This window comes from Microchirus variegatus, assembly GCF_963457635.1.
Source record: "Microchirus variegatus genome assembly, chromosome: 21".
Classification (NCBI taxonomy): Eukaryota; Metazoa; Chordata; class Actinopteri; order Pleuronectiformes; family Soleidae; genus Microchirus; species Microchirus variegatus.
Window position 1 is genome coordinate 16,668,407 of NC_139822.1, and position 15,858 is coordinate 16,684,264.

A 15,858-nucleotide genomic window follows, 5' to 3' on the forward strand; every position below is an offset into this window, starting at 1 on the left:
CCGGTCAGTCGTCATGGAAACGTGTCATGCGTTAACCTTTTGCACAGCACTAATTATTTCAGATGTTAACGATCTTTTATCTTCTTCGTGTGAAACTGGTGGAGCATCCATAGCGCCCTCTATGGATGGGTGTACACATGCTAGCAAATTTCTCCACTCTGGCGACACTAAACTCTTAGCTTAGTTTATCTTAACTTAGCTTATTTTAGTTTAGCGCATCTTAGCTAATCTTCTTTTATCTATCTTAACACTGACACTCATAAAAAAAAAGAAACTAAAATGAAGCATCTACCGAAAAATAAAACAAGCTAACCCTTCTCCTGATTTAATAGAAGAAAATGTCAGTTTTAATAATTTATTTGCTCTAAACAATGACAAAATGACTCCGGTGACCCTGCCAGATATATCTGAGTGTCATCTGCATACGTATGATTGTCGATATTAGATTTCTGCAGAATTTGACCCAAATGCAGCATATATAATCTAAACCTCAGGGGTCCAAACGTCGATCCATGAGGTACTCCACGCGTCACAGCCGTTTGATCTCTTATAGGACTGCTCCGTAGAGTAGTGTCCGTGTTTCCGTCCTCTTTAACGGTACAGTGTGATCACGCGGTATCAAATGCAGCATCTGACACCCGGCCTGATTCAGTGTTCGACCTTATCGTCAATCAATCTTAAATAAGAGCTGTTTCTGTGATGAGGTCGGTGACCTGATTGCAATTGGAGAGGTTCGTGTGTCTCTTTGTATTTATTTATTACCTCTGTAGGACCTCTGTCAGGTACAGTTGTCGCCATGGAGACCAAAACCTAGTAGGTAGAACTGGTGAAGTTTTGGGCTGAGAATTGAATGGTGGTTATGTTATAATGAGGCTGGTACATGACTGTTTTGGTTAAGGATTGGGTGCTTTGGTTAGGCTGTACAAATACAAGTATAGGGTTAGGCCAGGGTTGAGGGTAAGGGTAAGGGGCAAGGCTATGTATTACTAGAGCTTATTTCTTGTAATACTTCTGATCTAGTTGTTGAGCAGCATTTCAAAGTGTTGGGCTCTGTGTGTCCTCACTACAAATGCTGTCAGCTTGCAGATCTTCCCTCTATACTTAGCACAAACAATAGTTGCCCCTGTTTACTCTTGATGAAAATTGTGCTATATTAAAATAGTATTTCTTTGGCCCAAAGCAGTAGGCAAGGTGCTGAATTCTAATGAGGTGAGACGACTGTCAGGAGTCGTCCTCGGCGGGCTGATGACTGTGGGCCATTTACCCAGCATCACCCCCTCTGATAAGGTGTTTATTTTGGGCGTACAGCCAGTACCCATCATGTGGTGCCTTCTCCTCCACAGAGACAATCGCACCGTAATTACTTATGCACTCACATTCACAGCCTATGTTCATGAACTTGACATTAAATAGGGAAAAAAAACCTTGCCGGTTTTTTTTGCCCCCAAGCAAGTATTTCCATATTGTTTCAGCTTTATCTGTGTTTGTGTGGATATTTTAAAGACGTCAAAGTCAAAAACACTGCTGGTAAACATCTCTCGGGTTGGTGTGCTTGGAAATATGAGTCGGTAAGTAAGGTTCCTTGTTGCTCCTCGGTGCAATCATCCCGTTTCCATGTCTCTGAATTATTAATTAATTCATATATAGCCGAGATTAGCCGTAATGAAGAAAGATGAGAGAGTCCAATTTAATGAAAAATAAACACAGATGGTCTCCATGACTGTTGAGAACCGTCACAGGGTTCGGCCTAATCCAGCAAAGATGATGAGTGACATCTCGTCTGAAAGTTTGAGAAAAGAGCTCAGGATAATTCACAAAGTGCACCTTGATGGTTGGAAGTGGCATACTTGTCTTTTTTTAAAGATCCTCGAGCATGAATCTTTCATTTCCATTCTAAATAATGTGCACATGGATTATTGATGAGACTCACTTTCCTGCAGTGCCGTGTGCTAATTGGTCAAAATTGCGCATTACGCAACGCTTCACCGTTGAGTGATGAAAACGACGGAGCTAAGACGGTGCCAAGGATCGTTATATTTACGGAGGCTGTGCCTCAAAAAGTTTTTACCTGTTACGTGCAGAGATGATGGAATCTTGGGTTTTTGGCTCTTTCACTTTATTCACTTCATTAAGGGTAAACCCTAAAGGTTACCCTAACCATAGGCTAACTCTAAAACCTTAACCCTAGGGTTACCCTGACCCTGAAGGGTTACCCTAACCCTAGGCTAACCCTAACTCTCACCCTCAACCCTAATCCTAAAGGGTTACCCTAACCCTAGGCTAACTCTAACCCTAAAGGGTTACCCTAACCATAGGCTAACCCTAACCCTAAAGGGTTACCCTAACCATAGGCTAACCCTAACTCTAACCCTCAACCCTAATCCTAAAGGGTTACCCTAACCCTAGGCTCACCCTAACTCTAACCCTCACCCTCAACCCTAATCCTAAAGGGTTACCCTAACCATAGGCTAACCCTTACTCTCACCCTCAACCCTAATCCTAAAGGGTTACCCTAACCCTAGGCTAACTCTAACCCTAAAGGGTTACCCTAACCATAGGCTAACCCTAGCCCTAAAGGGTTACCCTAACCATAGGCTAACCCTAACTCTAACCCTCACCCTCAACCCTAATCCTAAAGGGTTACCCTAACCCTAGGCTCACTCTAACCCTAACCCTTAACCCTAAACCCTAACCCTGACCCTTAAACCAGGCCTGAGGCCCAGACAAAAATGTCCCCACAAGGTCTAAATGTCCTGGCAGAAATAGGTTTGTACATGTTCCAGTTAACCCTCATAAAGATCTCAATGATGCACACAGGTCCAATTTAGCATGGATTGAATTCAAAGTTGCAAAAGCCTTATTTGGTTTACGGGAGCATGAAAGCTGAAGGGGGGGGGGGGATCTCATCAGGAGTTTCTGGTATCAGTTCACAGCTTCTTCCATTTTTCCGGAAACCTGTGAAAAGACGCACCTGTCATCCCTTCACTTTTCCTGACAGTGCTGACAGCATTACACGGAAAGGCTATGTAATTATAAAGCTCAAGCTGCTGTGAAATGTTGTTTTGAGAGATATGGTCGAGTTTGACAGCGACAGTGGAGTGTTTTTTTTTTTTTTTGTCTCTTTAAAAAATACTCTCTTTATTTTAACATCAACCACGTCTAAGATGACAGCGTGATATATTTTTGGTTACCGACTAAAATGAAGAACTTTGAGACGCTCTAAAGCTCATAACTTGGGTCATATAAAGTAATAGCATACATATACTGTGTGTACAATAAGGACAGAGAAAGGGGAAAATAATGCATTCCTGGTCAGTGGGGATATGAGTGCTTGGGGGGGGGGGAATAAACCGGTATTTACATATTAAAGTTCATTCTAATTTGAAAAAGGTCAGGTAAGGAAAGCAGAAGAACCGCGGCTAATGAACATGCTGTTAATTCAACTTCAACAGAGTGTGTGAGGCGTTCATTTGACTGCTGCTGATGATATTTCCATCCCCCCCCCCGCCCCAAACGGGCTGTGCTGTTTTAAGCCGTCCCCAGGTGACATCAAAACTCTTGCCGAGACGGAGAGAACCTTTTATTTTTAGTTAAATGTGTTGGCGAATAACTGCCAAAAGTCTGTTGCGCGACAACTTGTTGGATATTTCCAACTCGGTCAAGAACAGTGTCCTGAAATCCGGACTCTAATGGGACCGCCAACGGAATCACCAAACGTACTGTGTGTGTGCGTGTACACATCCGTGTCCCTTGGGCTGCCATTAGAAAGGGCAGCTCCACTTCAGCCTCTGGACCCAGTGAGGGGCGAAGAAGCTGCTGTAATTTGTGGCTTCAGAACAGCGAGTCGTGGGCAAGTCGTGGGCAAGTCCCGCCGTGTGGCTGCCTCCCAATAACGAGGCGACTTTGCACTCATTAAAAGCCCACGAGGCTTTTGCACACAAAAGAAACCCCGACATCAAAAGCGTCCACGCGGGCTCGAGTACGACTCCGCACGGATGCTTTTTTTGACCGCGGAATGAACGCTGCCACCGTATTTAAGTCAAACGAAGGATTTGTCTGCTGCTGTCTGGCACCTAAAGGCTGCTGTGTGTGTGTGTGTGTGTGTGTTTTACGTCCAATTATTCTGTCATATTCAACAAAAGAAGAGAACAAAGGTTGATTCTTGGGCGTGTGAGGCAGTGAAAGAAGAACATAGGGATCATCAAATTTGGGCGATTGCAACTGCCTCGATTTTTAACGTCACGCCTCGAGGGATGGCTCCGTCAGGTGGTTCACTATTTGGACCCAGATTGAAATTATGTCAGCACTTATTGGTGGGGATTTATCATGCAATAGTCTCCTGAGGATAAGTTGTAATAAGGGTACGTTGGTGATTTGACTCGTGAACATTACAGAGGCCTATAGTAATTTAGTTTATGACCAAATGTCAGCAGATATGACTGCAAAATCATTTGAGAGCAATAACTGCAATATGCGCAATGAAAATACCGAATGACGATCGTATATTCAATGCGGCAGGTTGTCTGAAGCCCGCCGCGCACTGGAGATTGTAGACTGGTTTGAAGAGATTATCTGGCCAAATTATCCTCTAGTGTGAGGGGGGTTAGCGGACGTGATTTTGAGTCTTCAGTGATTGGCTCGTGTGCAGATGCCATGTGTTTATATCCCCCCAATAACAAGTAACAAGTTGATTCCGTCTTCCTCACGACAACTTCATCCACATTGCGCCATTAACTGACGATGCCAACAGTCCACCTCCAAGTCTGCTTATATTCTAAAATCACGTTAAATCATGTGAATTTCTGTATGATCCCAAACCCCCGGAATCTCCACCCTGAAATGGTTTGATGTCAAGTTTGTGGCCCTTTCTCTTGACTGGATTGAGTCTGTACTTTGTCAGGATTAAGACGTCCCATCCGTCCATCTTCTACCGATTTGTCCTCCACATGAGGGTTGCGGGAGGGCCACAACCCTAATCCTAACCCAACCATCCGCTCTTACACTCCAGGTTGCCTGATCCCCAAATCTGCATGTTTTTGGACGATGGGAGGAAACCGGAGAGAACCCCGAGAAGACCACGCACGCAATGCGGAGAACATGCAAACTCCTTGCCCGAAAGGCCCTTGTTCCAACTGGGTCGTAAACCTGGGGTTGAGGAACCAGTTTGGAGCTGGTGCCTCATGTTGTTGCAAAACTTGTTCATGCTTAAGAACCCCGTCTCTTGTCAAGGAGATTGAACGCCAACAACTCTTAGGAGGTCTAGCACCAACAAAAAACAGTCAAGGATGGCAATTTGTTAAAAACCGGACCGTGCCATGTCTAATTTGGAGTCGCTAAAGTAGCCCACGGCACCTGCCTAGAAATACCAGGACACCTTCATTTTGCAGAGCATTGCATGAACTGCCCGTTAGCTGAAGTAGATCATCTTCGTCTCAAAACCTCTCTCTCGTACCTGGTACGGTATCATCTGCTCCTTCATGGTAACACCCGAACACCACTTGTCAATCGTCCATGCGCTGCGTTCATGGCTCGCGTTACCGATCTTGACACCCTGTTATTATTTAGTCTGCGAACTGTCTTATAAGACAGCGATTAGTCTGGAGCAGTGCGCTTCAGCCACCGGCGAATACTGTAAGCGTTGACTTTGACAAGACGGATTATTATTGCCGTACCTGCACCTTCCCCCACAAGTTATAAAATGATAAAAACTTGCTTTCAGCCCTACAGCCGTGCACACAATTGTTTGTTTAGAGACCGTCGATGCGACTTTCTCTCAATCCTGTGCTGCAGGGTTTTTTTCTTTTCTTTAATCCCAATGCGGTTAAGTAATATTTGTGCTCAGGAAAACGTCTTGTGTATTAAACGTTGTTGAATTGCAGCTTTTGTAATCACTTTAGTTCAACGGTGTGTTTCTGATGTGGATAGAATATAAGGACATACATCAAATCCTGTATAAATACAATAAGAGCAGACTTCACAATGATGGTAAGAGAACGTTTTAAACACTTTATGAAACAGCCATGGTTAGGAGATAAAACATCGGCACTAAACTTTGAAATCACGGAAATGTTCTGCGTTTACAGTGTGCAGTGGCATTAGATCAGGGGTTCTCAAAGTTTTGATACCTGAGGGCCAATTTAGGAACCCAACATTGGACTGAGGGCCGCCAAAGGAAAAAAAAACAGAAAGAAATCCCATTTGTGATCATTTTAACGACCAGATTGCAGTTCTACAGTTTAGCGTTAAGTAATATACGCGTTAATATAATAGCGCTTTATAATTTACTGGGTAATTACCCAGTATTTTGGCCATTGTTCTTACCTTCTAATTACAGGTTAATACCAAGTAACACATTTCTGTTACCATATATTTACTGGGTAAATAGCTAGTAATTGGGAGCTGTAGCTACCTGCTTATTACCAGCTTATAACACAATAATACACTAAAATTCACCATATAGAAACCAGGTAAATACCCAGTATTTTTGTTTACACTTATTGATCTGTATCCAGTAATGTCCAATAAACATTTAACAAGCTTAGTGGCTCCTGGATTAAAACTATCAACTGTAATTTATACGGGCCGCCAGAAATGTTTCTGCGGGCCGCCATTGGCCCCCGGGCCGCACTTTGAGAACCAATGCATTAGATGAGTTCCACACAAGTCCAATGACTGAGGCGTTAAATAATTGCCACTGCTCTGCAGGCATTTTGCCATGAGGTGCGTGGAGGCACGGGGGATTGATGGTGTGTGTGTGTGTGTGCGTGTGTGTGTGTGTGTGTGTGTGTGTGTGTGTGTGTGTGACAGGAATCAGAAGAGATGTGCTGTGACAGCTTCGCTTCCGCCACCGCGGGACTGCAAATGTCAGGATCCAGACACACCGCATGTACAGTTAAGAGCGAGACAGGCGACGACGGCGGCGGCGACGAAAAGAGTCGGTGATTTTGAAGTTTTCTGGGTTAGACGGCTGCGGGATACGTCGCTCCGTGTCTGTCTGTGGGCTTGAAGTGGCAGAGGGTTTATAGCGTCGTGGAATATCAAAGCCGAGGCTTCCGGTCACTTCACTTGCACACTTTTAGGCACATAAATGTGACGGGTGTGTAAAGGCCACATTATACTTCTCCGACTGCGTAATGCGTTATCCGAGTGCGTCACCACGGAGACGACGCAAGCCTTTATACTTCTGCGTCGCGTTGACGGCAGTTTTAAGATCATTTGAGGCGAGAAATTGGCCATTTAGAGTCTAAACGTGTGCCGTGTGTGTTAAGATGTGACGTATTTATAGTTTGGCAGCGACGTTGTCGGCGGTGATCAGCTCCGCCTCTGTGGACGCTCGGTGCTCACTGTGAGCCGGCACAGAGCAGCGTTATCTCGGCTTGTCATGAGGACCGATCGCAGCTCTTGCCGTCTCCGTTGTCCCTTGACGGAGTCTCTGCGTAACCTTAGCGGTTCAGATTCAGAGCTAGGCAGTCAGGTATGAGTTCAACGGATGTTCAGGCATGAAAACCTTGACGGATACGGTGAAGGGAGAGAAAGACGGAGAGCCAAAGTGACAGAAACGGGGGGGAGGGCGGAAAAACTGAATGAATCACCGTGTTGCTGTAAACACAAAGCTTTTGTTCTTGTGCAGATGACTCACAGAGGAATGATGCACAAGGTTGTTTTTAAATGTTGTTTCCCCTCCTTTTTGTTGCCGAGTCCAAGTTATGATTCGTTTTCATATCGCGTTTTTTTCCCTCAAATTTCACAAATTCGATCCGATTTCAAACATTTTTTAAGTACTTTTTGCTCTGGTGTGTTTTATAAAATTGGTGAAAATGACACGGTTGTGGTTAAAAACAATCTTATACCCTGTCAAATGCTCTGAGGGCTAACGTAAATACACCAACTGGCAAAGTGTGGCAGCAGCAGCACATTAATCCATGGACGCCCTCGTCTCCGGTGATCGATAAGCATTAGTTTAGCCCGGGAAGAATACTTAACTGTGGAGCGACCTCTTATCGTTGAGGCAGTCCATTTCAAACCGATGGGCCTTAAGTTATTCACTGCCGTACTTTAGGCAAACGCAATTTCCCACTTCATACGGATGCATATTCCACCGGGAAAGGTGTTCCATTTTTTATAAAATGGCTTCATCTGCATTCTTTGTTTTTGGGATGGCAAGGAATGAGTTTAAACTCTTTTAAAAAATGACCTTTTCTCTTTTTCTAAGCTACATTTTTAGCAAGATAATTACATATATTACATATATATTGTCATTAGCTTCATGTCGCGTTTTCCTCCTAGTCCCTGCACCACCTCCATCCACATCCTATCACCATAACTCATATTGTGCATGAGCTGTAATCTATAAAAAAAGGCTCTTTATATGCTCAAATGAATGCCACATACGATGAGAATGTGGGTGTATTTGTCTTTTTTTTGTGTGTGTGTGTGCATTTCAACTAAGACTGAACTAAATCTGTGTGTGTGTGTGTGTGTGTGTGTGTGTGCAGCTGGCACAGCAATCCGTCAGCGCTCGCGGGCGGGTTAAACCCCTCCGAGCGTTTGCTCTTTTATGCCGGAGCCGCCGAGACGAGGATATAATAACAGGTTAATGGAGTCGATCGTCTCCTCTCGTGACCGTCGCACCAGGTCACGCAGGGTTTCGACTCAGTGCTCGTGGAAAACACATACAGTTCTGAAACAGAACTGTATGTGTTTGAAAAAGTACAGTGTTCTCATTACCAGAGACCAACAGACTGGTGTCACTTGCTGAAAAACCCACATACCCAAACTGGGTCATGCTGTTTTTTGTTTTTTGCAGGATCTAATAGTGTCTTTTGGAACCACATGCACAATTTTAAGGGTCAATGTTCAGGCGTCAAAGAGCGTCCTCTTATGTTCACACCATTTTTTAAGGACACATGTGGAGGATCCCTTTAAAGAGATGTTTCACCGCTGGGAACTCGAATGTCTATTTAAAAATGGGTCATCTATGGAGTAGAAATGTACACATAATATTTGAAGAAAGTGCCTTCTTGGCTGAGAAAGGCGGCAAAATACGAGGCGGCGATTGTAAAGTTGCGCATTGTTAAAATAAACGGCAACTTTTTGCCACATTTAGCAAAAAAAACATGTATAAAAACATTTTTTTTTAATGTTATTTTTGACCAGATTTACAGCAATATTTGTGAATTTTGTGATATTTTTGTTCTCTTGTGAAAATATAATTTCAATGTTTAATCTGAATAAAAAAATCTAAATCTAAATGTTAAATATAAATTTAAAGGCGCCATATGTAAGAATGTGGCCAAAAACAGTTACTACATTCAAATTCAAAAACACCGAGGTCTTTTAGGTTTCGTTTTCCGACGTAACTGGCAACCCGTGGTCGCTCGGCAGCTGAGACTCTACTGACTGCAATGATTGGTAGACGGCGGTAGGTGGCGCCACATGCCAAAAACATGATTTGCAGTCTGCAAAAAAAAAAAAATTTTAATGCAAATTTTTTGAGTGTACTGTTGTTGGTGAGTTCAGTTTGTACAGTTGCTTTAGATTTATCACATAATGCACCTTTAAGATAAGATAAACTTTTATTTATCCCTCAATGGTGAAATTCACAGTTTCACAGATGTTTTCTTTTAAACACTTTCCCTTTAAAACATCCTCTTATTAGACAACACACACATAGTGGTGGGCAGTGGCCTTTGTTTTCGTCCAGACAAGGTCACTGTTTTTTTTTGACGTAGGACTGTGTGAGGAGTCGGTGTTGGATGTCCTTAAAAAGGGCTACGAAGCATCGGTTCACAACAACAGCTCAATCAGAGCTGCCTAACCCCCGAGCTAATCCCCGCTGTCAAGGCAACATTAAAGTTGCATTTCGTCGTTTAATCAGGCCTCCTCCTCCTCCTCCTCCTCCTCCTCCTCCTCCTCCTTCTTCTTCTTCTTCGTCTTAAAACAACACACGACGAGTCGATGTGGGCGTAGAGGAAAGGTTCCGCGGACACAGAAGAGAACTTTAGTTGTTGCAAGACAGAGTTTCGGCCGAATCCGAGGAACCTTTTGCCCCTGTTTTGCTCTCCTCGTGCTCCTTTTACCCTTTTTGAACATACATTCTCAATGTGTCGCACCATCAGATCTAAGCGTCCCTTTGTTCTCTACTCTTTTATTTGAATGCTAATTCATTTCATTTCATGCTCTTTTGGTCTTGCAAAAGAAAAACAAGGGATTCCTGATTGCGTTTTTTCAGCGTATATTGTCTTCTATACAAATATAATCATTTCGTTGAAGAGGTGATGTACAGAACTGGTGGTTGTTCAGTTTATTGTGTTTATACATCAGAACAGCAGTTGAACTACATGCAATAGTGTCTTATTTCACTGTAACACTGATTACTGGTTTACTTAATATTAAAAATGATGTATTTATTTTGAAATGGGATCGTCCAAAATAGTCTACACTTGTGTATATAATCACATTTCTAGTATGGGAAAAACTATAATTAGACACTTACTATTTTCAATTAATTAAGTTAAAATAATCAGGTTATGATGTGGATAAATGTCAGTTTTAAGGAAATTTATTTAATGAAGTATCTTAAATTGCAATTTCAGTAAATATTATGTCTAAATTTACCATTTATATCATCTTATAACTAACTGACAACCTAATAACTTGACTGACAAACGGATCGTAATAAACAATCGTGACGTAAATGTGTTCTTCTTCTTCTTCTTTTTCGGAGTAGACAGACTGGACGCATCTTTCGCGTTATTCTGCCCCCTACAGTCTGAAGACGTATCTGCATTTAAGCGGGTGTCCCATTTCTAAGTGACAAAATAACCCTCAACACTTTTTTGGTTTTGAGGGCCAGTTAAGATTAAGGGTTAAGATAGGAATTGGAATTGGCCCATATTCTGACAAACCTTGTCCTTTATACTCAAAGATAAAAACTCCCACAGCAGGGGTGGGACTCGTAAATCCACTGACACAGAGCGTACGAGGTATTGGCAAATCAGTAAGACAAAGGGAAAATGGCACAAGAGCAACATTTCCGTGCAAGAGAGAGAGAGAGAGACATTATGCCAGGGATCAAGTGCAGTACGTTAAACGAGGCATCGATTGTGTCGGCTGGATCTTTATCGTTCACAGCGATGGAGGTTAATCCTTCATTTGACTAAGAAAAAATACACCAAACAATAAACATCCTGACATTAAATGGTACAGGAACAGATTCCAAATGCACGGTGTAGTGTAGTGTTGTGTTTCTAAACTAGCATATGGGTGCACAATTGGGTCAGGGAGATAAGCGGAGCCTCTGCGGACCGTGGACAGATGCAAAGCGTCTCCCGACTGTGTTGATGTGTTCCTCCCCCCATCTTGTCTCTCAGGCACACAGTGATCAGACAGCGGCCTGGTGAAACACAGTCACGCCTTCAGGCTGCAAAAGAAAGCAAAGAGGAGGAAGATCCCAAAAAAAATGATGGCATAATATTCCAGTATAGTTTCCTGTGCGTTTAATTATTATCCTGGGATTTTATTTTGTGATCAAAACCAACTAGATCTAGTCTTATTTTGCAGCTTTTAATGTTTAAGGTCACACGTCTGTTTTTATCTATTTTCAGTCACACGTTTAAATATTTCACGCTGAGTTTTTTACGCTTTAATCAATCAGACGCATCACACTCACAGAATCGATATGAATGGGTTTTAAATGCTATCGGCGTGTGTGTGTGTTAATGTGAGGTCGTATCAGATAAAAAATATGACTGCGATATAAAGGCGGTGCAGGTCAGCGGTTCTGTCAGCCGAGGACAGGAAGTGAGCGTCTGCGGTGATATACAGCGACGTGTCGACTAGACATTCAGGGGGATTTTCATGATACGCGTCGACCGTAAAGCTCCGACCCAGGAGCGTGATAAGTTCTTATATGAGGGAACATCTGAATAAGAGTGTGTGTGTCAAGTATACATGTTTGTCTTTCTAAGACCTAAGTGCATTTGAGTGCTACAAATATATTCAGTATTATTATATATATAAGTATATATTTTCATTTAGTAAAGTGCAAAGGTTGAAAATAAAAAACGATCATTTAATTGGACTAAACAATAACCCAACGATCCAAAATTGGTAGTAATTTAATCAAGGACTATATGTATGTATATGTATATATGTGTATGTATGTGTGTGTGTATATATGTGTGTATGTATGTATGTATATATGTGTATGTATATGTGCATGTATATGTGTGTATGTATATATGTGTATATGTGTATGTATGTATATATATGTGGATATATATGTATATGTATATATGTGTATGTATGTATACGTGTATATATGTATGTGTGTATGTTTGTGTGTATGTATGTGTATGTATGTATATATATATGTATGTGTGTATATATGTATGTATTTGTATATATGTGTATGTATGTATACATGTATATATGTGTGTATGTATGTATGTATATATGTGTATAAGTGCATGTATATGTGTGTATGTATATATGTGTATAAGTGCATGTATATGTGTGTAAGTGTATATGTGTATTTATGTATATATATGTGGATATATGTATGTATGTATATGTATATATGTGTGTGTATGTATGTATACGTGTATATATGTATGTGTATATATATGTATGTATTTGTATATATGCGTATGTATGTATACATGTATATATATGTGTTTATGTGCATGTATATGTGTGTATGTATATATGTGTATATGTGTATATATGTATGTGCGTATGTATGTGTGTATATGTGTGTATATATGTATATGTATGTGTGTATATATGTATGTATATGTTATATATCGTATCGACGTATCCAATCCAACTTTATTTATAAAGCACTTTAAAAAAACAACAACAGCCGAAACCAAGTGCTGTACATCAAAGATAAATAAATAAGTCTAATAAAGCGTGTGACCTAATAGACCTAAGAACAAACAATAAAATACTGTAGAAAATATGAAAACCAACACAAATAATCGTTCCACATCCAAACAAATATTATTATAATATTGAAACTCTTTGGGATCTGATCCACAGAGACCTCATGACACAATATTGTCCTATAATTTGTCTCCTCTCGTCCAGACCAGACGCTCGTTGGCTCCCCCGCAGGTCGTTCGAGTTCGACGCCTCTCTGCCCTCGTGTGCCGTACAGATCTCACAATACAACGCTATTCTATTGGCAGCAAGGGGATTTATTAACGCGTCAATCTGGATAAACTAATGGGTTTGCTCGTGAAAAGAGATCAGCCCTCATCATCATCCGGATTACACACACCCCCCCCCCCCCCCCCCCAAGTCATGATGTCATAAACACACACACACACACACAAAGGTCACGGTGTACAAAAACATCTGTCGGTGCAGTTGTGTGCTTATCTGAGCACAGAGGGCAGCGGGCGAGTTTGCCGATATCTGCATTGTTTGAACACACAAGAGAGCGGGCGATAGCAAAAGGGGGGTCACTCTCTCTCTTTCTCTTTTCTTTATTCTGTCAACGACAGACAAAAAGACTCACGGCAGTAATTAATAGTTAGTGTGACGGTGACGTGACACTGGCCTTAAAATATCAACCCCAACCACCCACCACCACCATGCTTTTCCCTCCAACACTTTGAATGAACCCCTTAAAAAAACACCTCCTCCCTTCATCCATCCCTCCCTCCCTCTGTGTTCTGAGACTCGTGCTCACTGTCCCGTTCAGCCCTGTGGGAATTTCTCCTCCCAGCGAGCTAGCGTCAGCTCCATCTGTGTCTGTCAGATGCAGCAGCAGCAGCAGCATAAGCAGCAGCAGCAGCAGCATCCTCTCAAGTGTCAGACACGCAGCATCTCTGTGACATTCTGCCTCAACTTGACTGAGAGGCAGCAACACAGCTGATTCCACACAGCTGAAGGGGGGGGTGGTGGAAAAAAAAGTTCTGTTTCCAAAAATGACCCAAGAAGAAGAAGAAGAAGAAGAAGAAGAAGAAGGATGCTCTACAATTTACCACGGACGCCTTTCTCGTCTGTTTTCGGATGCCGATGACCACCTCAGTCCTCTCTGCAGCTGTGATCCACACTAAACCTGAGGGATTATACTAACAAAAAGGTGAGCGCCGGTGATAAAAGTCAACGGTTTAAATGTCTCGCTCTCTCTTTTTTTTTTCCGTGGTGCATCTTGACTAATTAAATATGCACCTTCTGATTAATGCATGACCCCCGGATTTAAGAGGGAACAGCATCATGTGTGCACACGTGCATGTCTGAGAGGTCGGAGCATGTATTTTTAATGTACGCCTTTTGCCGTAATGTCAGCAACAGAGGGGAAAGGTGTGTGCTATAAGATTAGGGACTAACAAGACAACAAAACATTCAATCCTTCATTTAAAAGTCTACAGCTCTGCAGGTGTCTGTAGTGCACCACCTTTTTTTTCATTTTATTAAGGGGGGGAATTAACCAAAACGGGGGAAGGTTTAAGTAGCGAAGCATGATTTTAACGAGTCCCTTCAGTCTGCACAGTCTGTGAAGTGGAAAGGTAGAAAGGTGAAGGTGGAGGTGGGAGAAACTTCAACAAAATCTAGAAACAGTTCTGCTGTGCCTGGTTCTGACAAAATGTGACTGCACTCTTAGAAATAAGGTTTCCAAAAGGGTCCTTCTACCAGGACTGAGGTTCTACCTGGAACTATTTGCTTCTTGAAAATCTTTTGGCAAGAACCCTGTAGCAAGCGTGACAATAAGAAAGGTAGGTAGGAAGCAAGAAAACGGTAAGGAAGTTACGTAGGTAGGTAGGCAAGTAACTAGGTAGTTAGGTACACTCTTAGAAATAAGGGTTCCAAAAGGGTCATTCCACAAGGGCTGAGGTTCTACCGGGAACCATTATTTGCTGAAAAACCCTTTCCTGAACAAAGGGTTTTTCAAGGGTTCTTGGTAACACTAATGGTTCCAATAAGAACCATTTTGATCCAGAGAACCCTTTAAAACCCCTTTCCTGAATAAAGGGTTTTAAAAGGGTTCTTGGTGGAACCTTCCAAAAGGGTTCCAGGGTTCTCCTATGGGGAAAAGCCGCAGAACCTTATATGGTTCTACTTAGCACTTTTATTTCTAAGAGTGTAGGTAGGAAACAAGAAAAACAGTAAGAAAGGTAAGGTTCCTTCTGCAAGGGCTGAGGTTCTACCTGGAACCATTTGCTTCCGAAAAACCCTTTCCCTATAAAGGGTTTTAAAAGGGTTCTTGGTGTAACCCTCCAAAAGTGTTTATAAAAAAGGTTCTATATGGTTCTCCTATGAGGACAAGCCGAAGAACCGCATATGGTTCCAATTAGCACTTTTATTTCTAAGAGTGTAGGTAGGAAACAAGAAAAACAGTAAGGAAGTTAGGTAGATAGGTAGGCAAGTAACTAGGTAGTTGGGTACATTAGTAATGGGTAGGTAGGTACACTTCCAGGTTCCAAAAGGTTCCTTCTGCAAGGGCTGGGGTTCTACCTGGAACCATTTGCTTCTGAAAAAGCCTTTCCTAATAAAGGGTTTTAAAAGGGTTCTTGGTGGAACCCTCCAAAAGAGTTCCAGGTGGACCCTTTATAAAAAGGTTCTACCTGGAGCCAAAAAGGGTTCTCTTATGAGGACAAGCTGGAGAACCTTATATGGTTCTACAAAGCACTTTTATTTCCAAGAGTGTAGAATGAGGTGTTTAATACGTGCTTAATGATTACTAATAAAGGGCTAGTATGCTACTTCTATATGTTAGTATTGTTCCAGACATATTAACGATCTGAGAGAGTCTCCACAGAGACAGAATCCCAGATTATGTTTCATCGTCCAAGGATTTGCAGTTGCCTTTTTGTCCCATGTGACCCACATGTGGAGGATAAACCG